We start from the raw sequence: 24,553 nt of genomic DNA, 5'->3' as shown, positions 1-24,553 counted from the left end.
ACATCAATCACATAAATTAAATTGATTAACTTTCATATTTAATCAATCACAGACATGAATCTTACAAAATCTACTGGTGACCTCAGTTACTTTGTTCAGTCATGCACACCAATATCAGTGCAATGCTGGATTTTCCAATTAAAACAACTTTGCAATTAGATCTAATTAACGTGTTCCAATTAAATAGGGTAAATGCAGCAGTATTCAATAATTTTAAGCCTCTACTTTTCTCATGGTGAAAACGTTCTCTAAAATTGTTTGGATACATAATCCTTTTGGTGCCACAGCTTAACAAGAGAAGTAAGAAAAGGTCAACAGCTTGGCTCAGAAATAACATAAGCCAGATTTGGTAGAGAACAACAAGCATCCCAAATTTCTCAATTATCTCCGGGATCATCACATAAGCCCTTCCTGATAGCCCCATTAACAACTTGCCAATGGAAGTATTTGTTAAAGGAATATTTGCCCTTTTCACAAAAGACATATCCCCACGTGGGGCCATGCAGCTTTACAGCTGTTCTTCATAACTCTCCCATGAAATAAATATGCTTTGTTGGGGCTTTGAATGAGTAAACTCTTGCTTTGGCCTTGGTTATTGTAATACCCAGTGAATCTCCTTTGCAAACCTTCCTGAGAGAGATATGTAGATTAAAAACAATTTTGTTTGTTTGTTTGTTTGTTTGTTTGTTTTTAAGACTTTGATTTCTAAATTGTGACTTTAGATTCCCCTCCCAGTTTTCTTTAACCAAGAGAGTCCCTGCTCTGATGAATACATTGCAGAGTATCAGTCAGTTCTCTTGGAGAACTCACTGGTCACAGGGAGCCATCAGTCCCTGAGAAGTCACACCACGTAAAAACCAAACTCTCAGAGGCTTCCTTCGCATGGAAGGAGACAACACAGCATTAGTTCATTCCCAAGCCAGAAAAAGGATTGCCCAATCTTTCCAGTCAGACCACTCTGCTTTGTTTACTTTGATCTTTTAGTTCTTCAGAGTTTCTCTTGCCTCTACCTTCATATAAAGAAACCTATCAAACAAGTGAACATAGCTGTTGTATTATAAGCATGCAGTATTTGATAATTTTTTAAGAAAGTTCCTTTTTCAAGAATGAAGTATACATTTCTTTTTTATCTCTTAGTTCTTTACTCATTGCCTTCAATTACTATGAGGGTATATTCTACGAACTAAAAATAAAACGAAACACACAAAAAAACCTAGCTTTGAAACTACCAAAGCACAGACTACAGTTCAATAAATTTATCTTGATCAGTGGTATAGATGCTTTTACACATTTTGGAAGTAAACATATACTACACTATATTATTTTAGGCAAAGTCATCCCTTTCTAGATGTTTGCCCCAAATAATGAAAGACTCAACTTTTCTTGACTTTCGAAAAGAGGAGTGACTTGAGTTTTCATGTAGCCCCAAAATGTATGTCCACCACTACACAGTGAGTGCAATTTACTCTCTCTATAAATATGGACAGGATCATACTTACAAACTTTGTAATGATGTTTCGAATCAATAACTGATACAGCTATGGCACTTAATACTTCAGGCAGGATGGGGCTCAGTCATTTCTAAACAGTCGTTCTTTTGCAGGAAAAATGTACTTAGTTGTGCCTTTGCTATGTCAAGATGAGATATGATCCCAGACATTTCTCTGTAACCATATAAATTATCCCATTAAGTCCTCTCAGTCTAAGATCATTGGGTTGTAAGGAAGTAGTTAGCTTACATAAAAAACTGTTGTAGTCCCAGTAGTACCAAATATTAAGTAGATCTTATGGGCTCTAAAGTAGCAGTAGCAGTCTCTCCTTCTCTAAAGGGTTACATGTTCTCTCTCTCCTAATAAATCCAAGATGGTATCATGTGGTTAAAAGCACAGGCTTCCGAGACGGACTGCTGGGATTCAAACTCCTGTTCAGACACTTTCTACCCACAAAATCTTAAAAAATGTTGAGAACCAATTTAACCTCAGATCCATCATCTTGAAAACAGCACTGACCTCACAGTTCGTTTTCCAAATTTTGAGTTATTCCTTAAAAAGTACTCAGAGAAGTGCCTGGTTAGTAGTAAGTAGTCAATGAACAATGGCTGCGATCCTCTACTTTTCTTTGGCTCTCTATTCCAGTGACTTTAAAAACAACACAATTATTTGACTGTAGAACCTTTAATGTATGTATTCTAATGACAAAAACAAAAACGTAAAATGTTTTCTGTAATAATATTGTTGACTATAATTTTGAAGATGGATTTTCAAAGCTGTTTTGTTTCCTTGTAGGACAGAACAAATGAGTAACTACATTCTATCATTTCTGTTGTTATTGACAACCAGGTTTCTCAGCCTGGGAAAAAGGAAATATAGATATAAGGTAGCAGAGTTTAAATAAAATCCTTGGACACATGAACTGAATTGGAAATGGAAGGAGGGGCTTAAGAATTTTATTTTTAAAGAGTACATGATGTACTTTACCTAAAAAAAAAAAAATCAAGTGTGTCCACTGAAAAGTCCTAGAAATGATTTCAAACCCAGTAGCAATAAGCACCTCATACTGAGATTGTAGTCTTAAAAAATCTATTTCCCAGCTCGTGGGAGAAATAGCTGGTTGCATCTCTAGATCTAGAAATGTACTTGATAAACTGCCACATTTTTTCACACCAGAAACTAAGACGCTATGAAGAACTTTAAGATCATACTCCCACCAAGAACAAAACAAAACAACTCAGATGTCAACCTGAAGAGTCTTTCACTTGCCAAAGTGGACATTTGGAGCATTAATACAGATTTAAAAAAAACGCAATGGATTAAATCACATCAAACATTTTAAAACTAACAAATTGATATCAATATTCCCCTCTTCCCTTCCCTCCAGAAAATCTGTAGTTGGAGTATGTTTTTTAAAAATCCATTGTTTTTAAAACTAGCCAATGAAGGGAAAAATATCAAACATTTTTTTTTTTTTTTTCTATTGAACTGTTATCACATGTAGGAATGTTGACATGAGAAAGTTTCTTTTTTGTGTAAGAATTTCAGCTTATCAATGGAGGGATGATAGAATTAAAATGCAATCATTTTGCAACCCCTAAAGAATGACAGAACTAGACATTGATCATTGATGGCTGCTAACATCATAAGAGATGAGATATTATATGAGATATTGTATGGCTCCTGGTTAAATAACACAGCACCACCTGTGAAGAATTATTATTCAAAAAATTGAACCTAAATCTGATATATCCTGTAGGTCAGGATTATCCAACAGAACTTTTACCATTGGGATGATGTTTTAATTTTAATTTAAATAGCCATATTTATCTATAGGTTACCATAATATAGAACGCATTAGATTTAACTGATTTATAGGAAAACAGGACAAAAAGAGGATATAAAAAGTTACCATGGAGATATAATCAGCCAAATGTAAACTGACGGAATTTCCTGGTATAAAAAGGCCCTGGGTGAGGGTGGGGGTTGGGCAGGAAAGATTCCTACAAACTAATGGAACATGAGAGACATATTGATGAAGGACGTTTTGTAAACTTATGGGGATACTGATCAAGTAAGTAAAATGCAAACTAATACTAATAATAATAATTAATAATAGAAATTATAACATTTATGAGTGAATTGGAAGTTTCAACACTGCACTGTTTCACAATACTAAAAAAATATATTCCTTTAAAGTACAAGAATGGTATTACAGTTAGTTTTTAAGAGTATTTATGCTTTAAAGATGCACACTCACTAATTTATGGATTAAAAAATGTGATTTCTGGGGATGTACTTAAAAATAATAGAAAAGGGGAAGTAGATGTAGATGAAAAATAATTGTCCTTGTGTCAATAATTATTGAGTTAAAAGAGGTATGTCTGGATTCAAAATCAATGTCCATAGGAGTTAGGAAATGCTAAGAATATATTATAATTCAACATTTACAAATGTATTGATTAATATGGCTTCACAAGTTATTTTAAAAGGGGAAGGTTAAGGATATAATTAAAAGCACTCAAAACTATACAACTTTAATATTTTCTAGCAATAAAGCAAACATTCTGGCAAAGATTCAGGTACTCAACCAACAAACGTAGGTGAAGAGTATTTTTAAAAATTCACTCTTCCCATATTTGAAATTCACAGCCTTAAAGGAAAAAGAAAAAAAAATGAATGGAGTTAGAAACTAAATGAAGGAACTCAGAAAATAAGTGTGATGTTCACTCTTTTTCAGATCTCTGTGATAACACAACAGATCTAAGTATAAAAATTAACCTCATTGTTGGCACCGCCAGATTGGAGAACAGAGTGTGGAACTGCAAGGGCAGGTGGCTTCCAATCCTTCCTGTGCCTCTCCATCTTCTGACCCACACTTGCTGGATAGAGTCTTCGAAGTATTATAGGTAGTTAAGCAGCTACAGGAGGAATTGTTACCAACTGCATGGAGTCTCAAGGTCAGCGACAGAGACGCGATCCCCTACATTTCAAGCTATATGGCAGGCCTTTAGCTCTAATGAACATTTCCTTATCACACAGAGAACAGAAGACTGAAACTGTTAAGTAAGAAGTCGGAAATAAATAAGTAATATGTATGTGTTCCTTTATCAAAGTCACCATCACCAGTTAATATTTAACTGACTTTCTCTGGGGATGGGGTGGGGTGAGGAGAAGCTAGTTAAGGAGGGTGAAAACAAGAAAGAACTAATTTCCCAATACTTCAAAAAGCATATTTTACTTCACGGAAAAAGAAAAGAAAACTGGGAGAGGAATAAAATTATTCTACTCACCACACATATACCATAACGAGCTGTGTATAAATGCCAATGAAATAGGCAAGGGGTCATTTGATGGTGGAGGGAGGTCATAGAACATGGTGTGATTTGCACAATTAATAGGAATTACATAAATGGGGGGGATTAAAAATATTCATAAAACCTATTTCAAACACTTAATATTTACACAGAAATGCTACAAATACACAAACACACGCGCGCGCGCGCGCACACACACACACACACACACCACAAACAGAAGAGGTTGGCACGTGCATTCTAAATGCCTCTAACTGCTTACAAGAGCATGAACACACTGTCTTTGTAATCTGGGAAAGAATTCTTATGTTACTATACAAAAATATAGTGGTGGAAATACAAGGTCTGACAATTAAATTCACAAACTTGTTGCAACCACATTGCTAACATTTTCTGATATCAGAGGGATTATTCATTATGAATTTGTACCAGCCAGACAGTTAACAAAGTTTACTATTTGGAAATGCTAAAAAGGCTGTGTGAAAAACTTAGATGACATGATTTTCGCCAACAATTCATGGCTCTTGCATCAGGACAATGCACCTGCTTATACGGCACTGTCTGTGAGGGAGTTTTTAGCCAGAAAACAAATAACTGTATTGGAACACCCTCCTGCTCACCTGATCTGGCCCCCAATGACTTCTTTCTTTACCTGAAGATAAAGGAAATATTGAAAGGAAGACATTTTGATGATATTCAAGACATCAAGGGTAATATGATGACAGCTCTGATGGCCATTCCAGAAAAAGAGTTTCAAAACTGCTTTGAAGGGTGGACTAGGCACTGGTGTCGGTTCATAGCTTCCCAAGGGGAGTACTTTGAAGGTGACATAGTGATATTCAGCAATGAGGTATGTAGCACTTTTTCTAGGGTGAGTCTGTGATCTGAATTGTCTGACCTCATTTCTTCCAGCAGCTAAACATCTGGAATATATTTCTCCCCTTGTTAAAAACAAACAACTTTTTTGATATTTGATAAACTTACCCCCATGCTTCTCTTGCCCTCATCTGTAAACAGGCAATGTTTTTACGACACATTAAATTCCAGACTTCCACTGTTAAATGAAGTACATTTAATAACTGACTTCTTCACCTGCTACTTGCTTGCTAGCAATTGAAGACAGAATTGATTAACTTGTTTAAACTGCATAATTTGTATGTGGCCATCATGAGTGACATTCTTCCAGTTCTGCAGAAATTATAACTTTGACCAAAAAGAAAATGGAGTCACCAGAGTCCCATCCATACATCATCTCACCATCAGAGCCTCTGTCTCTTAACGTCAATTCTTGACTGCCTTCCAATAGTCAGATGCTAAACCCATCAAAGCTTATTCAGCAACTGGCAAGAAAACTGGCAGAACAAATTGTGACTAATAGTCAAACTGAAACCAATCTCTGCTGATATCTACTGCATACCTACAAAATGATTCCACTTTTGCTTAGGAGTACTAAAGACCCTCTAGTTTGAGGGAGTCTCTGGGACGATTTCTTTTGATTTTGGCAAATTCTTAAAAGAGAAAATAAATTCACATAAACTAGATGAACTGGCTGGGCTCATACACAGTTTGGATATGTTTTACTAGGAGACTAGAAACTGAGACATGCAATCTGAGGAGGACAACAATGGTTACTGATGAATAAATAGAAAGCCCAAGTAAAGGTGAGTGGGTGAGTGATGGGATTTGGAGTCACAGGGTGAAAGGTAAGAAAAAAAAAAGAATAAGGTTGGGCATATATATTTGATTCAGATTATGAAGAACTATAGTTTCTACGATGAAAATCTGGGGTACATCTCCTCACAAGGAGACCCACTGAGAGAGTTTGAAAAATAAATTCACTAATTAAATTTGGCTTTAATGACAAAACTTTAACAACAGAGAAAGGAATGAGAGTGGAGGCATGGACAGTGGTTAGGAGGTTATCACCACAGATTAGGTGTGAGCTAATAAATGACGGAGATATGGCAATGGAAATAAATGTAGACATGAGAGGCAAATGAAGAAGACATTTCTGAAGTACAGCCAATGGATTTGGAAGTGAGTACATTTGGCAGTGCTTCTTTAGAGGCCAAGGTGCTGACTTTCACAATTAAATAAATACTTTTGAGCTTTGGAAACTTTAATTGATGAATAGAAAGAATAATGAAAGAAGGATAAGAGTTGTGTGGTATTAGAAGCACTGGTGGCCTTAGCATGTTTCCCATGATAGTTTTAGAAGCTGCTTATTGATGGTGAAAACAAACAAACAAAATCTCACCCTACACAACCCAGTTGTGATCTGGTCCTATCAGTGTCACTTTCCCATTTATGCCTCTATTAGAATGGCTCTGAGTTCCATACGTTTTCAAGAATTTAGCTCCCTAAAAATGTTCACCATTTATTTCTTGGCTTCCCAATGACATGTTTCCACGTGACTCGTAATACAGTGTCACAGAGTCACCAAGTTGTATCTAGGATATTCTTTGCCTGCTCTAAAACTCAATTATGAAACTAATGCATTCCAAATATTTTGAAGGCAAATTACTTCCAAATTAACTGTTGCCACTGTTCATGGGTTTTATGAAGTAAACACCAAAGATCACGTTTGGAGTATTGTTTCTTTATGCTTCCGAAGCTGCAGCTTCCCTAGTGCCAGCCAGAATGGGGAAGTGATGAGACTATGTGCCTTCTTCTCACCTGTATATAACACTTTACCTCAGGGATCATGAAAGAGATCTGCTTTGGCTCAAATTCTCAACAAGTCAGGGGAAAAAAAATACTTTCAACTTCTGGTTTATACCCTTATAAACATACAAGTTTAAATCGCATTCAAGTAGAGGAGGAAAAGAGGCAAAACATATGTTTTCCAATGTCTCTGCTTCCCTTCCCTTCTCAAAAACCCTGCCTCTAAACAAAACTCTTCTCCAGTTATTAAATACAAATAGAAACTTGAGTCTGTGTGTGTGGTTTGAAATAAGGAGGCAGATGTTGTTGCAGGTTTGATTGGGAAAATAATTTATTCACATTCAAATCCCTTGTCTGGAATCCTTGGGGCCAGAAGAGTTTCAGAATTCAAACTGTCTTTGATTTTAGAAAAAAAGAACCATATACAATCTAAGACACACACCAACACACACCAACATGTCTTTAGCAAAATGCACAACTATTCAAAGAAAAAGAAAAAGAAGAGACTATGTATCGTTTCCTATCAGGTCAGGTAAAGGGAGGTTTTGAAACCAAATGATTCACAAAAATGTTTTTGATATTTTGGGGTTATTTGGATTTTAGAATCATAGATAAGAGATTGCAGACCTGTATCATGAACTCATAGCCTGCCCGTGAGCCAAAATAGCTTTATCATTGCAATTTGCTGCTAAGTTTTTCTTTAGTTTGCATGGTGGTGGAAAATGATTTTCAATTAAATGCCATGGATCTTTTCTGTTTTCATAGACTATTACAACAAACTGAGTATTCATTAATAAAAATACCAGAACTCACTTCGTCATCTTTCCCTTAGCTTTACTGTGCATTTCATTTAAATTACTTTTGCTTTCATATTAAGAAAGTAAAATCCACCTTGACAATTTCATTTTAATATTCTTTTATAGTTTTTAGACTTGTATACAGCAACTGGAGGATTTTTATTTCTATTCTATCTATGTGGTATACAATAGAAATGTATTGGATTTTAGAGGGATAAATAAAAATAGGCCAAGGCACAATGTCTAAAGAATGAACACAAAACACAGGATGAAGGTGTGATGTATCACAGAGCGAGGAAATCTGAATCTTAGCTTGTCTGTCTTTGCTGGGGCCCGCTTCCTTTTTTGTTAGCTCAATCTAAACACCACATTTTTGTGAATATGCATCATATTCAGTTTGAATTATTTAATTTAACTTCCTTTCCAGATGAACTAGCTTTATTAAATGCCTGCCATGGATGGGCAAACAGAGTTTATGGAGGCTATAAATATCTATGATTAGTTTGGTAAAGTATATTGCAATCTAAGGTGTAGCAATTATGCATAATATTTTATCCAAAGCTTGATAAACCATTTGGGGACAAAAAAGAGAAAAAAAGAAAAAAAACTAGAAAATAATTCATGTAAACCTCATGAATGTATGACATTTTCAATTTCAAACCTGATATTTCTCTAAGAACCTGGCATATATATATATATATATATATATATATATATATATATATATATATATATGTGTGTGTGTGTTTAATAACATATCATATATATATATGATTTATAATAATAAATCATATATATACATATATACATATATATATATGTATATATATATATATGATTTAAATCCTGAGCTAAAGAGAAGAAAATAAGTTTGACTCTACATGCCTTAAAAATGGGTATAATCTAAAAGTTATATTACCTATGATAACAGTTTTGATCCCTCCAACATACTTACTGATTTTGGTGTGATACAAAGGCCACTTCCCAAAACTGAATGTTCCCACACATACCTATCTGCTACATCTATTATTCCAATATATCTAATATACATATTTGCACTTAATGTGTCTCCATTGCTGAGCTTTTAAATAATCTCTTGTCTTATATTTCTAACCACCATTAAGATAACATGCTGTGCAATATACTATATATATAAATACCTATGTATACATATATGAGATGTACCTTTGTATAAAACAGTCTAGAAATTGTAAATAGAGTTACAAAATAGTCATGGGGATGTAAAGTACAGCATAAAGAATATGGCCAATAATAGTGTAATAACTATGTATGGTTACTAGATTGGGTACTAGATGGGTACTCGATTTGTCAGGGTGATCACTTTGTAAGTTATATCAATGTCTAATCACTATGTTGTACACCTGAAACTAATACAATATTGTACCTCAACTGTAATTGAATATTCTTTAAAAATACTTAAAAAAATGAAACAAATAAAAATTTACCCCTGCTTTTCAAGGCCTCAAAATTAATGCAAATGAAAGCACATGTACAAATACAGTACAGAATAGACTGTATTAAGTGCTTCTATAAAGATTTATCTGAGTGCTCACTTTGCAGCACATGTATTAAAATTGGAACGATAGAGAGAAGACTAGCATGGCCCCTGTGCAAGGATGACATGCAAACTTGTGAAGCATTCCATATTTTTTAAATTGGACCACTTCCTTATGCCATATACAAGAATAAATTCAAAATGGATTAAAGACTTAAATGTGAAATCTGAAACCATAAAACCCCTAGAAGAAAATACAGGAAACAAATTTGCAGATATCACCCATAGCAATATTTTTACTGATAGATCCCCTCGGGAAAGGGAAGCAAAAGGAAAAATAAACATTTGGGAAAACATAAAATTAAAAAGTTTAGTCACAGCAAAGGAAATCATCAAAAAACAAAAAGCGATCCTACTGAATGGGAGAAGATATTTGTCAATGATAAATCTGATAAGAGGTTAATATCCAAAATTTATAAAAAACGCATTCAACTCAATACCAAAAAAACAAACAACCCAATTAAAAAATGGGCAGAGACATTTTTCTAAAGAGGACATACAGATGGCAAACAGACATATGAAAAAATGCTCAGCCTCACTAATCATTAGAGAAATGCAAATAAAAACCACAATGAGATACCATCTCACTCCAGTCAGAATGACTATCATCAATACATCAACAAACAACAAGTGTTGGCGAGGATTCAGATAAAAGGGAACCCTCATGCACTGTTGATGGGATTGCAGATTGGTGTAACCACTCTGGAAATCAGTACGGAGATATTTCAAAAACTGGAAATGGAACTACCTTATGAGCCAGCAATTCCACTGTTAGGTATCTATCCAGAGCAATGCAAAATGCTAGTTCGAAAAAATATATGCACCCCTATGTTTACTGCAGCGCTATCCATGACAGCCAAGACATGGAAACAACCAAAATGCCCATGGGTAGACGACTGGATTAAGAAACTGTGGTACATTTATACAATGGAGTATTACTCAGCCATATAGAAGAAGGAAATCTTACCATTTGCGACAATATGGATGGACCTAGAGAACATTATGTTAAGTGAAATAAGTCAGATGGAGAAAGACAGATACCACATAATATCACTTATATGCGGAATCTAAAGAATAGAATAAATGAGCAAACTAATCAGGAACAGTCTCAGAGATACAAAGGAAAAACTGAAGTTTGCTAGATGGGAAGGGGGTGGGGATGAGGCAGAAGGTAAGGGGATTAGAAAGCACAAATTGGTAACCACAAGACTGCCATGGAATATGAATAAAAGTTTGGGGAATATAACCTATAATGCTGTAAAGGTTTTGTACGGTATCCGATGGAAACTTGTCTTATTAGGGAGTTCACTTCATGGATAGTGTAGATGCCTAACCATTGCTCCATACACCTGAAGCTGAAGCTGAATAACAATGAATGTCAACTATAATGTAATATATATATGGTCACTGGATGTGGAGTACAGCGTAGGGAATAGCATTGTAATAGCTATAAATGATGTCAGAGGGGTAGTAGATTGGGGTGGGGGGGTTATCACTTTGTGAGGATTGTAAATGTCTAACTATTACTTTGTTTTGTACACCAGAAACCAACAATTTTATTTTTTAAAAAGACCTTTCTGAAATATAAAATAGTCCAGATGAGGGGAAAATGCATGCCTTTGGGCAGAACTGGTAATGGATTTGGAAGGATGTGGGATTTGCATAGGATCTTAAAGGACAATAAAACTTTAAGAAAAAGAAAAATAAATATAAATAAGACAAAAAGTAGGGTTATTCCAGGTGGATGTGTTGCTTACATAAAGCTGCAGGGACAAAGTATTTTATGATCCAACTGAACCACAAGTGATAGTGTACAAATGATCTAAGCTAGTGTTTCTGTCTATTTGGATTTTCTCAAACTGAATATTTTCCATATATATATATATATATATATATATATATTATCTGCCAACTCCCAGCCATTCTCCCAGTTCTCATGCCCCAAACCTTAATAAACATTTTAATTGAATTTCATCACATTTAACATTCACTAATTTGTATACCCATGTATTTGTTTAATTCACACGCAACCACTATGCAGATACCTACAGTGTACTAGACAATAAAGAACAAGACATAAATAAAATGGGAAGCTTTCACTTGATAAATTCACATAAAATAAATCATAATATAGTACATTAGATATCATGAAAGAGAGTTGCGGAGAATGCTATCAGAGTAATGGCACAATTCTACTCAGTTTAGACACAATGGAGTGATTGATGTGGCAAATAGCCTTCCAATCACCGATGATTTAAAGATTAATGCAACTTAGTCACTGCCCCCCACATGCTCACAGTATGATGAAGAATATGGAGAACAGATAAGCTTTCCTTAACCCACCTATCTCTTCATTTGATCTTAGCCAAAAGGCCAGGAAAGGATCCACCTTTGCCTTCACATAGAATCAGTTGTTGAAAAGGTGTAACACAGCAAGCAAACTGTGGGTCAGTTTAGATTCATACTTGAAAGAATCAAAAGAGACATAAGGCATGAAAGCTGGACTTCAGACATTGAGAATCTTAATCATTTCCTTGGAGGAGGTTTCTTTGCATTTTTCAAAGCCCAGATGTCCACCTTGATGGGTGTGCTTTTGTCCATTTCCACAGGCCAACAGAGGAGTTAAGGAGGATTATATATGAGAAGTCATTGGATTTGGCAGTTAGAAAGCCAGGAGTGATATCTGAATAAGAGCATTAGTGGCTTGGCTTCAGGTGAGGGAGGGTGAAAGCAATGTAATAAAGAAGGAAGTATGGATAGTGAATAGTAATTACCTTGTCCAGAGAAGAAAAAAGAAAGAAATGACTTGACTATAGGAAGAGAAACATTTTCTTACTATTTGTTACCAATAACATCCTCACTAGTCAGGTGACTCACAGATCATGGAATCACCTGACTAGTGAGGATGCTATTGTTCTCCAAGCAACCATGTTAGCACTATGGGCTAGGAACACTGAGGGCTCTTTTGTTCATCCTAACTTACCTTTTGCCCTCCACCTCTTCAAATGGTATGTAGTATTTAAGTCCATCTTTCTCTATTTAAATCCCACCCAATTATTTCAGTGTCTACAAGTTTCATTCTTTGACCTATTTCAGTGTTAGTCTGACACTTAAATTCTAATTTGTCTTGAGCGTCCTCTCATTACTTCAACTCTACCCCACCGCACCTATACAGACCTCTGTCACCAAATCTCTAATGTGTGTGTGTGTGAATATCTGTATCTATATCATCTATATCTATATCTATATCTATATCTATATCTATATCTATATCTATATCTATATCTATCTTCCTGACAACATACCTTATCCACTATACTCACCTTGTTGCAACACATAATGAGTCCCACTTTAATTATATTTCTTTGTGCTTAAGTTTTTGCCTTCATATATTAAGTGTGCTGCCCTTTAAAATTTTGAAAATGTTAATTATCCCCCATCTCAATCTTTATCATTTTTTCACTTGAAGGGTCTTATACTTTTCCTTTAGTTTTCATATACCAGTGTCTTCACTATTTTTACCATTTACTGTCGTAGTTGATAGTTTCAACTTCCGTTACGACTATTGCCCAAGACTACCCGTAGATTCCTGTGTTTGGAAAAAATGGCTTTTTTTTTTTTTTTCACTTCAAATTATTTTATTGATGATGCTCCCAATTGCCAATTATATGTTTGGATATGAGCCAGTACACAGTAGGTCTAATGATATCAGTTACAACTTATTTAGCTGTAAGTGATAGAAACACAACTCTAGTTTGGGCAAGAAGAGGGGTATTCGTTTAAAATGTACAAGAATGTCTCATATGATTAAACTGTCAGAAGGACTGAGGTGCCTCTGGGTTTCAAGTTTAACTGAACACAGGGTCTCCGTGCTTTTGGGTTGTTTCAGTTGCTCATTTTTGTTGTTGTTGTTGTTGTTTGTTTGCTTATTTTATGTACCTTGGCTTCATTTTCTCACTGTGGGTTTGCTTTATCCATATAGAGGAAAATGTAGCTGCCAACGGCTAACAAGCTTCACATCCTTTAGCCATTACCGTCAAAAAGGACAAGAGGGAGAACTCAAACTTAGTTTCAGATTTCAAAATATGTATTAAAAAATTGCCGGGAATGACTCTCAGAATCCATTTCCAGAAGCATCAGTTACAAAAGAACTGAGGATAATACAGCAGAAACCTGACAACTGGAGAACATCGTCCGTTCGCAGAGAAGACATAGGTCGGTCACTCAGGCAGCCACATCACTCGTCTACTGCAGACAATATGTACTGCCTGATGGGAAGGACTTTGTTGGCACTGCTTACACTGCATCTCCAGGGCCTAGAAATTAATTATGTGATTGTGTCTCAAAATGCACAGTGTTGTAAGAGACAGTCTAGTCATCTTTCTCTACATAATGTACCTGTGTTTCTGAATTGAGGAAACAGAAAGTGACATTTCTGTGATTCAGGAAATTTACTAGCTTTATACCAACTCTTCTGAGAACTGTGATAACTTAATACATATGGTTCACTTTAGGATCGCTATGGAAAATAATGCTAGGCAACCAGCTGGCACTGTGGTCAGCAGGAGATCTATAAGAAGTAGTGCATGAAGTAAAAATCAGCGTGGTGGTCGGAAGCACGTGGACATCAGTTTTAGTAATTTAGTAAGTGAGTTGCCTTTCTCTAAATTTACTATAAATTAACTAATCCAATTCTTCAAGAATATAGGAATGTTAATAATTCTGTTCTCTGTTGAAAATATATCACAAGTGTATATAAACCATTCTATCTTCCAGTTTATATTATTTTATCTTATCTAACTATGTGGCTTGAATATATATACATGCCTCAAAATAAATAATATAGTTTATATAATTTGATGTCATATAACCGCATGACAAAATATGTTTTGTCTCATCACTTTTAATAACGATAGCTACTGTTATTTTATTATAAAACAAAATAAATGAACGAACCAGCCTTTATTAAATACTTTATTTGTGCCAGGTATTGTGCATAATACCATCACACATTTGTTTATTATTTACTAATCATTCATACATTTCCCCATTCAACAAATATTTATGGAGCTCTTACAGTGTTCAAGGCACACACAGCTTTTTAAGATTCTCATGGTACAGAAGAGGAACTATTAACTAAACAAATAGATAATATACAGTGTCAAGTAATGATAAGACTTACCAAATCAAAGAAAGCAAGCCAACAGATAGAGTGGCAGGGGCTGCTCCTTTTGGATGGAATGGCAAGGGAAGACTTGTCTAAGGTGGTATCATGTGAGCACAGACATGAATAAAATGAGGGGGTGAAGTATATGAATACCTAAAAAAAGAGGGTTTCAGTATTGAGGCCAGTAAGTCCAGTAAGTACAAAGTCTAAAGGGAAACTTTGGAAAGCGGTGCATGGGAGAATAACAATTTGACTTGCACTGATCAATAGTGGTTAGGAGTAAAGATTCTGAGGTCAGACTCGGTGCCTGAGTTTGCATGACACATACTCTCTGGGCCTCATTCTGCCCTAGTGCAAGGACCATACACATTCCTTCCTTAGAGTTTGGAAATGAGGATAACATCAGGAACTCCACAGAGGGACATTAGCACAGTGTGTGGCATATAGTAGTGTCTGAGAAATGTTACCTATTATTATTACCATTATTATTTTTTTAAGGTCATGAAACAAGATCATTTGCCTGCCTTGAAGGTAGGGCAACAATCTCGGGTTCCTTCCTTATAGACAGAACTTCTGGAGAAAATGCACAGAAAAAAGCATACAGTACCATACACTTGTGTCTACAGAGGTAAGGATTCTGATTTGGGGGAGCTCTACACTCTCTTTAATTGCTTTCCATCAAAGGAAGAATAAATTGAGAATGATTAAATTAAGTGAACTGGAGAAAGCCTATTACTAATGTAAATCATTATAAAAGCTTCAGTAGGCAAAGAAGTGAAAGAAAGAAAAAAAACTAGAGAATATAATGTAGTATCTTTGGATACTCTTCTAGTAGACAATTAAATTGCTAAAAATGAGATAGTACCATTAATAATTGCACATTTCGTTTAGGATATAATTATTCATTGTGGTCTCACTAGCTTTCTTAAGCTTAGAAGCGTAAGTGACCCTTTTATTCTAACTGTACTTATTCCTTTGAGTATTTAAAACTGTCTCAATTTATCTTCATTCACCTTGTACCTAGTGCATAAGTAAGGGGATACTTCTTTGTCTCTTTAAGACTAGAGTATCAGATGAAAGCATCTTTTCCTCCATAAGAGGACAAGGAATACTTATCTCCTTGGAGATAATAAATATGCTGACTTATTACATGTCTACTATTCAAGTGAAAAGAATATTTGTAGACAGAAAATTCTGAAAAATAGTGATGAATTATGGTGGACTATAATGGTTCTAAAACAGCCCTATTCTTCACTCAAAGTATGTTACAAATTAAGAAATAAAACAATTCCTTAGCAAACTGCTTAAAGCCACTACTTAATAATTACTGTGTGACTACCTGCATAATTACATCCTCTGTTTACATAGATTTTTTTTTTTTCAGTTAAAAAAACTTTCATGGCCACTACCTTTTCTGATGAAAATAATCATAATAATACCTAAGATTTATTGAGAGTACTTACTATGTGTCAGGTGCGTTCCATAAATCATCTCCTTTAACTCTCACAATAGCTCTGATGTGGGTTCTACTATTCCATAATTTACAGGTCAGAAACTGAGATTCAGAAATGCTAATTTGCCTGAGCTTTCACAGATAATGAGTTATAGATCCAATTCCAGAATCTTTTTCTTAAGTATCCTAAAGAGTTTCTCTTTCAGACGTACCCTCTGGCAAGATAACAACACAAGCATTATTGTTTGGTTTGATTTAACTTTTAAGTAATTTTAAAAATAATAGCATCCAAGAAGTTAAGTAATTTGAATAACATGGTGTAGTCAACCAGAGGCAACAATGACAGGGTTTTCAGCTGGGAAGAATGGCATCCCTGACTTTGCAACAGCCAGGTATTGCCCTTTCATGTAATCATAAAGCAAAAATTAAAAATACTGTGTAGTAATAAAGTTTTGTTGTTGTCATTTTTGTTATTATTGGTTTTTTTTTGTTTTTTTTTTTACTTAGAAAATATGTTCCAAACAAGTAAAATGTCTAGCTTTATAAAGGTGGACCCAATTCCTACCTCACGGCTAAATTAGGTTTACTTATTCTCCTTTCTGAAATCTTCAAATTATTCCTTCTTTCTAATCATTTTGGTCACAGCTCAAATACCGAAGATCTTACAGATCTTCCCTGACTCCCTATAGAAAATAGCAACTCTCTTTTCTGTCTCAATCACTCTCTCTCTTGTAACTTTCAGACTAACTCAATATATTCTCTCCATAGTGCTTACTATTATGTGAACATATTTACTTCTTGCCATTATCTTTCTCTATTACTAGAATATAAATTGCATGACAGTGTCCTCTTATTTGTTTGGTTTGCTCCTCTATCTCTGATATTTAGATGAGTACCTGTACTTATAGTCGATGCTAAGTAAATACCTATTGAATAAAGGAACAGATTCAGTATAATCACTGAGTTCTAAAAATCAAGGTAGTCACCAATGTGTGTTTATGTATGTATAAATATGTAAATGGTAGACACAAATGCGCACACACACAGGACATACACATCCATACTTACACACACATTGCGTTTTTACATCTGCAGCTCTATATTAACTCTAGATCTTTAATTAGCAATGAGATCACTGACCATATTGTTAACACTTGCAAAGAGACCCAATGAAAATATAAACTCAACGTTGTTTCTAATGTCCTTAATGAAGGAAACAAGCCAAGAGAGAAATAAAAATCTGCCCCCAGATTCCATTAGAAAGCACCCCAAGGCCATCAGACTCCTATGTAAGTACTTCAATGTTTGAGTTTGGGGAGCAATGTAAGAAGCTTCAAAAACAATGAAATAATTGGAAGCACTCAGTGAAGTAGTCAGGTTAAAGTGTCGAGTTTAAAGAATCCTAAAGAGACCTTAGAAATCATTTAACCAAAAGAACACAGCTCTGTCACTAAATTAGGGTGTTCTAATAATTTTGTTGCATCCCTGCTTAAAACAGGCAACTATACAGGTCCAAATCACAAAATAAGTGACTCAAAAGTGATATGTCTGAGTGAAATAATAGACACACCGATTAAATGTAATTCTGAAGCTTAGTTAATCTAACTCATATCCTCTACACAATAAAATCTCTAGTTATAGATGTGACTCAAATTGTATCTTTGCATAATACTTGTTAGTGGTACTAATGGATTTAAGTAAAATTTTGCAAAAGCATTATGAAGCTGATTTTTGATTGCCATCTTTGATCTCCTAGGCACAAGGTCTTAGACTGTAATATGCAAATTGCAAACACTGATAAAAGTGTCCATACAAATTGAGATACCAGTTATAAAAGAAAACCATATAATTCCATAAGCTCCAATAATAAAATAGCTGGGAATTGGGTGCAGGGAAGGTTTTCTGAGGAAATAACTCCAAAGTTCATCTTAAGTATAAGTTCACTATAATAAAGAGAGAAGAAACAAAGAAGAGGACAGAACAGCATGACAAACGTTCTCAACATGGTGCTCTAAGGAAGTTGAAAGGCTTAGGTGGCCAGAGCTAAGACACTGAGGTAGCAAGAAGTGCTATATCATGTAGGAGAGGTAGAGAGTAACATCATGCTGGACCTTGTAATGTGGGTTAAGGGTTTTCTACTTTTCTTTTATAATAATGAGAAGCACTGCAAACTTCGTGTGTGTGTGTATGTGTGTGCATGAGGAGAAAGAGGGTAACATGGTAAGTTTGGGGAAGACATACTAGTGAAAGAGAATCAGTTTGGTACATTAAACGTATGACTTTTAGAAGTCATCAAAAGCAATAATGTGAAAAGGAATGCCTTACCTCCTGCTTTCCTTGAAATCCCCCACTACACCACCCATTTCCAGTGTGTATTCAGTGGCTTCTCTAACCTGAAGAGCTAATTTCCTAGTATGTACAGACTAACCATTTCATTAACTGTTTCCACCCTTGCCTCATTCAGCCACTTCCCTCGGGGGAATATGTGGGATGAGCTACATAATGTTGTGAGGTCTCGTGCAAAACGAAAACGTAAGTCCCTTGTTAAAAAAATTAAGAATTTCAAGATGGTACTAGCAATGTATGAGACTAAGAATGGTATGCTTCTAAGCCAAGGGTCCTGGGCAAAGACAACATGACCATGAACTCAGCCCTAGGATTTGGTCTGTCACAGCCCAAAGAGTGAGTCTGATTGGCCAAGAGAAGATTGTGGGGCAAAAGTCTCATCAATGAGGCAACAGGGTGCAGGGAAATGTGTTCAGTGACTTCTAGGAATTTTCCTATTTCTTAGGAGAAGATGAAGGGATAGATGATTTCTTTGTTTCCTCTTATTATTCTTTCTGGATTTGATGGCAAGAAATGTTGCATTCATCTTGAATAAAACAAATGTTTATGATGGCAGAGACCAGAAATAAAAAGAACTGGTGTAACTGATCACATCATTATGCCAGTAAATCAACCAACCCAGACATCCATCATGAATCAACACTTCCTATCACACGGATAATACATTTTCCTTATTGTTTGTCATTTTGAGTCAGGGTTTTTTGTTATTAGAAGGCAGAAGCATTCCAACTGACAAAAATAATAAAGCCTCTCAAACTAAATTTGCTGAAAGGAGTATTCCTTTTTCAGTTAATATTTGTTGCATTGTTAAATATTTCCAAGCTGTGCATGCTAGGATGAAATGGGTTTTACCTAGGATAACAAAAGCTGGCAGTTTATTTCTCAAAAGATAAAGAGACTATATGACATAAAAGAAAGTACAATAAAATTACGTAGGTTGGAATATTCTAGGAGAATTAATGTTTAATAGCAAAGTAACTGCCATGTGAGTAACAATATTCCAAGTTTGCTTCTTCTAACATTAAATATGAATATATATTCTGATGTATTTCTTGTAAGAAAGTTTTGAAATGAAACAAGGTACCAGCTGGAGATTACAAAAGGTAAAAGAAAATGACCACACGTTGCTATCAGATAAGCCTCAGACATGAAAACAGCTATGAAAATTAATCAGAATAAAATTATGTAAAACAAAAGTGAGCGTGTTTTCCCTAAAGAATTAATTAAAGCAGCTATCTCAATTTGCAACACCTTCTCCATCCATTTCCTTCTCAGTTTCTGTATGGTTACATATACTGTTTAAGCTTAAATGAGAAAAAGAAAATACCACACGATTATCTGCTTTACTGTAGTAACTTTATAGAGTGACAGGAACAAGACATTTTGGTTTCATTTACCAAACAAAGTTATTTTTAGGAACTGAAGTGAGTACAACATATGATCACATCTATTATAGTTGTACTGGGTCAAAGAGGCAATAAAGGAACAAAGTCAAGTTTGACTCCAAATCTGATTCTGAAGCCTACATTCTTAATTTCTGAAAATGAAAATCTTCACTCATATATTATAAAATCATAGATATAACATGATTTTCTGAGCCAACAAAAAAGTAGAAACAAAAGCTACCTAGAAAGGTTAGCTAAGCCTTAATTGAAATGATTTTGTTCCTGTGTGGATCTTAAAGGTTAAGTGGCTATTTTATGTGTAAAAATGTAGTAAATAAACTTTAGTTAGCGAGGGTAATATGAATAAATATTTACTGCAGTTTGATCTTGTAAGTGGTCCTGGGATTGTGTTGGTGGTAGGGACTATTTAGGAAGGTTAATTTTACCTTCCTAAAATGACTTGGGGCAGGGGAAAGTAGGCAGGTTTCTACACCATGATTTTTATCCCAGCCCAAAGACAACTTAAAATCCTCTTGGACAAACAAGACATTGTAAGGTAAAATGGTAAATGAAAATAATAAATTCAACTAATGATTCAATATGAAAGAAGGGGGATATGTTACATAGTAATAAATAAATTATTACTTTCCATAGTAATAAATTATTACTTTCCAAGTGAAAAAGAGAGAATGGAATTTTTAGATATTCAAAGTATTTACAAGACCCTTTTTTCATGTATTGGCCATAATAGTTGTACATAGAGGGAAGATCTGAGCCAGGTTTTCAAAGATAGTTTGAACTTATAGTATAGGAATGGGATAACCTTTCAGGATAGTGGGAAACAGTGGGTAAAAAAACAACACTAGACCAGTGTAAGTGAAAACAAATGTGAGAAAAAAATGAGACCTCATCGAAAGAAGAAGAAAGAGCACAAAGTGAAGAGTTGGTTGAAGCCAAGTCTTAGATGGTCTTGACTATTAGACTCACTACTAGACCAATGTTGGAAGTAAACATCGTCGATAGCCCTAGGAGTTTATTGAACGACAACATGAAAGTATAATTTAGCATTGTTAGTGTGGCACTATGGGATTGGATAAATTAAGTAGGGAGAATCTAGAGTCAGTGAAACTAGTCAATAGGCAAATACAGCATGACACATTAAGATATGAATGTGGCAGTGGGTATGGGGAGAACAAAGGATAGTATAAGGAAAGAATCAATAAAAGTTATTAACTGATGGGATAAGAGAGTGAGGGATAATGTGGTGCCTCTGATAATTCCAATACCTTAGCCACAGAGACTGAATAAATCCAGAAAGTGTTGTTTGAAGGTGACAGCAGACCAAGCAAGTGGAAATATCCAGCAAGCTGCCCTGTCATGGAAAGCAGAATATAGATCTGAGAGGTATCCTCATGGAGGAAAGTGCTTGATTATTGTAGGAGCCTCCAAAGTAGAGAGCATGGGCAAAGAACTGCAGAGATATCTGTGCTTCCTTGATTCAGAGACACTGGATCATGTCTTTGCCTGGAAAGTTCCTGTTTACTTTCTTACCTGTAAATTTTTTACTTACCATAACATTTCAGCGCAAAAGTCATTCCAGCATGGATTTCTCAGACCATTAAAGAGTATTTTCTCTTTTTTGCTCCTTTGGCACCTATTTATTCATTAACCAAATAATCACTAAGTACCTACTGTAGTCTTGACATTGTTCTAGGTGTAAAGAAAGCAGTGGTAAACAGAATAAGCAGTGTCCTTGCTCTTATGGTGTGCTTAAATTTCAGTTTGTTAGACAGCCAACCGATCAATCGATCAATCCAAAAATATATATTTCAGGTAGTCATGAACGTGTGTAAGTGGAGGACTATTTTGGATTGTGTCATCAGTAAAGCCCAACTAACAAAATGACTTTTGACCAGCGACCTAAAGGGAGTGAGTAAATTTACTGAACAGGGAGAATGTTCTAGGTAATGCCCAGCAACTGCAATGACCTTGAGCGGGAGCGTGCTTAGCATGTTTGAGAATCAGCAAAGGGGCTAAAGGGACCGGAGTTTCATGAGTGTGTTGGGGGCAGGGGAGAGTGACAAGAAAGACTATCACAAAAGTTTTGGACATCCAGACCTTTAGAATCATATAGGCCATTCTCAAGAATTTGGGAAGTCAATGGAGGGTTTTGATTACAGAAGTCAACTGAACAATATTCAAGTGTGGGTGACAAACATGGAGGCGATGACACGGTTTTGTGTGCTGGGATTGTTGGGGAGATAAGAGACTACAAGTAAACAGCCAGGGGGGCAAGGTGGTGGCAGGGAGGAGAAAGAAAAGAAAAAGCCTCCTAGTACATTGCTCACAGCTCAGAGTTGCCCCCTTCTCTGGAGAATATCTCTAGACAAGATGGCATCTCCTCACCCAGGAAGTTAAGCCCTCCCAAAGCTTCCTTATAGTCAATGATCGACTGATACTAGGAATAAAGAACCAGCCCTTTGACCTCAGTGAGGGAACAACTCTGCAGTGCAGTTCATATTCTAGGGCTCTCATCTGTGGATGAGACCAAGGCTATACTTTACCTGAGACCACAGCCTTGTCACTTCTACTTTCCCCCACATCTGGTTTCACTACTCTGCATGTGGAGAATTTTTATAAGGAGTACTTCCTCAGTCAATCCCTTTCAGGTTTTGCTTCTCCAAAACCCAACTGAAGGCAAGTGTTGTATTTTCTGCCATTTTCATTTTCCCTGGCACCTAGTAAAATGCTGAGTGTGCCATCAGTGCATAATAAATGTTTGCTGAATTAAAAACAGACACTTTTAGAAGGATTAAAAGGGTAGGGAATGCTATCTATTAACATTGAGAAATACCATGTGATGTCTTAGCATCTGGGTACTCATTTCTCATTAAATAATTTGCGCAAAAGTGATAGAATATTATATACGCATACATCATTATTTTATTTGCACTTTATGGGTAAATAATTCAATTTTCTTTATAATGAGTCACCCTTCCTGTGTTTAAGACAACTAAACATATTTGTCACTTTTTGGTCTATAATGCAAATAAGGAACTTTGCAAATTAACTTGAGCACTTTCTACCTCCCCTGAAGATCCTTATTAGATACTGATGAGTATGCTAAACTGTATCATCTTGCTATCTCCCATGGCATTTAACTTCAGTCACCTGACTACTCAGAAATGCTGAAAACGACTTTGATTATTTGCTGAGACTGTGCATTTTAAACCTAACGCACATGATGTGGTGAGATAAGTCACCAGAATATTCTATGCTTATCTGGAAGTCCATAATTATAATATTTGATTTAGCTGGGAAAAATACTAAACAGGAAGTTCCATTCTCCACCCAATTCAAGGAGCCTGATTCTTTTCCAGTATATTGTATATTCTTCTCCTTCTCCTTCTGTCCTCTACATTCACCACAATGCTTTTCATGAAAATTTTCTTAATTTTTCTTAGATATCATCTAGTATACCAGTTTTTAGTTTGGTCTCATGCCCATTTAGATTTTATTTCATTTTGTTTTGTCATGGAAGTTTCCACGCTATTAACCCCACCACTACACATGTATTTTGCCACATGCTTTATGATCATATATCCATTTTGAAATGCCAATGTAAGTAGAAAGTCCTTACTAATTAGTAAGTTTATTAAAACCATTCCAAAGTAATATAACCGGAAATTATTAGCCTCATTAGTTTCATAATAGTCTTTCAAGGGGCGACAGGATGGCTCAGTTGGTTAGAGCGCGAGCTCTCAACAACAAGGTTGCCGGTTCAATTCCTCCATGGGATGGTGGGCTGCGTGCCCAACAACTAAAGATTGAAAACGGCGACTGGAGTTGGAGCTGAGCTGCGCCCTCCACAACTAGATTGAAGGACAATGACTTGGAGCTGATGGACCCTGGAGAACACATTGTCCTCCAATATTCCCCAATAAAATTAAAAAAAACACAACTGAAAACAAAAAAACACTAAAAAAAATAAAAATAAATAAATAAATAATAATAATAATAATAAAAGTCTTTCAAGTTTACCCTACTGGTAAGTCATTGTTTAAGGTATTAGGCTGGGCAGTACTTGCAAATGCAGATAAATGGTCGTTTTCCTCAGAGTTTTAGTATTTTTATATGAAAATTGCTGTACATATTGGCCACTGACTATGTGTAAGTTTCTTTGGGTAGAAAGATGGGTGACAAATCCTCAATCTTTAAATACCTTGTTGTCATCCTGAAGAGAGTCACATACACGCAGTATATAAGGTCACATGTAGAATTAGACAAGCAGTTATGGGAAAAAACAACAACCCTTTCTTCTTTGATCCTTTCAATTGTTCACCACTGCTTATATAGTC

The 24,553-nt window shown here is 35.5% G+C and overlaps 1 long non-coding RNA gene and 1 other non-coding gene across 2 annotated transcripts in view; one reads left to right on the top strand and one right to left on the bottom strand.

The window, feature by feature from the left end:
* Positions 1 to 24,553, bottom strand: part of LOC148758296 (uncharacterized) — a 1,912,057-nt gene that overhangs the window by 1,287,846 nt on the left and 599,658 nt on the right. The gene's annotated exons all lie outside the window — the stretch shown is intronic.
* LOC141567398 (U6 spliceosomal RNA) lies at positions 9,835 to 9,940 on the top strand. Its single transcript, XR_012489982.2, has one exon. It is a non-coding gene; the product is annotated as a U6 spliceosomal RNA (small nuclear RNA).

Source organism: Rhinolophus sinicus, chromosome 5 (genome assembly GCF_057876585.1).
Source record: "Rhinolophus sinicus isolate RSI-liver-muscle chromosome 5, RSI-T2T, whole genome shotgun sequence".
Taxonomy (NCBI): Eukaryota; Metazoa; Chordata; class Mammalia; order Chiroptera; family Rhinolophidae; genus Rhinolophus; species Rhinolophus sinicus.
The sequence above is the reverse complement of the archived record's forward strand: the minus strand, read 5'-3'. Positions and strand labels throughout refer to the sequence as shown.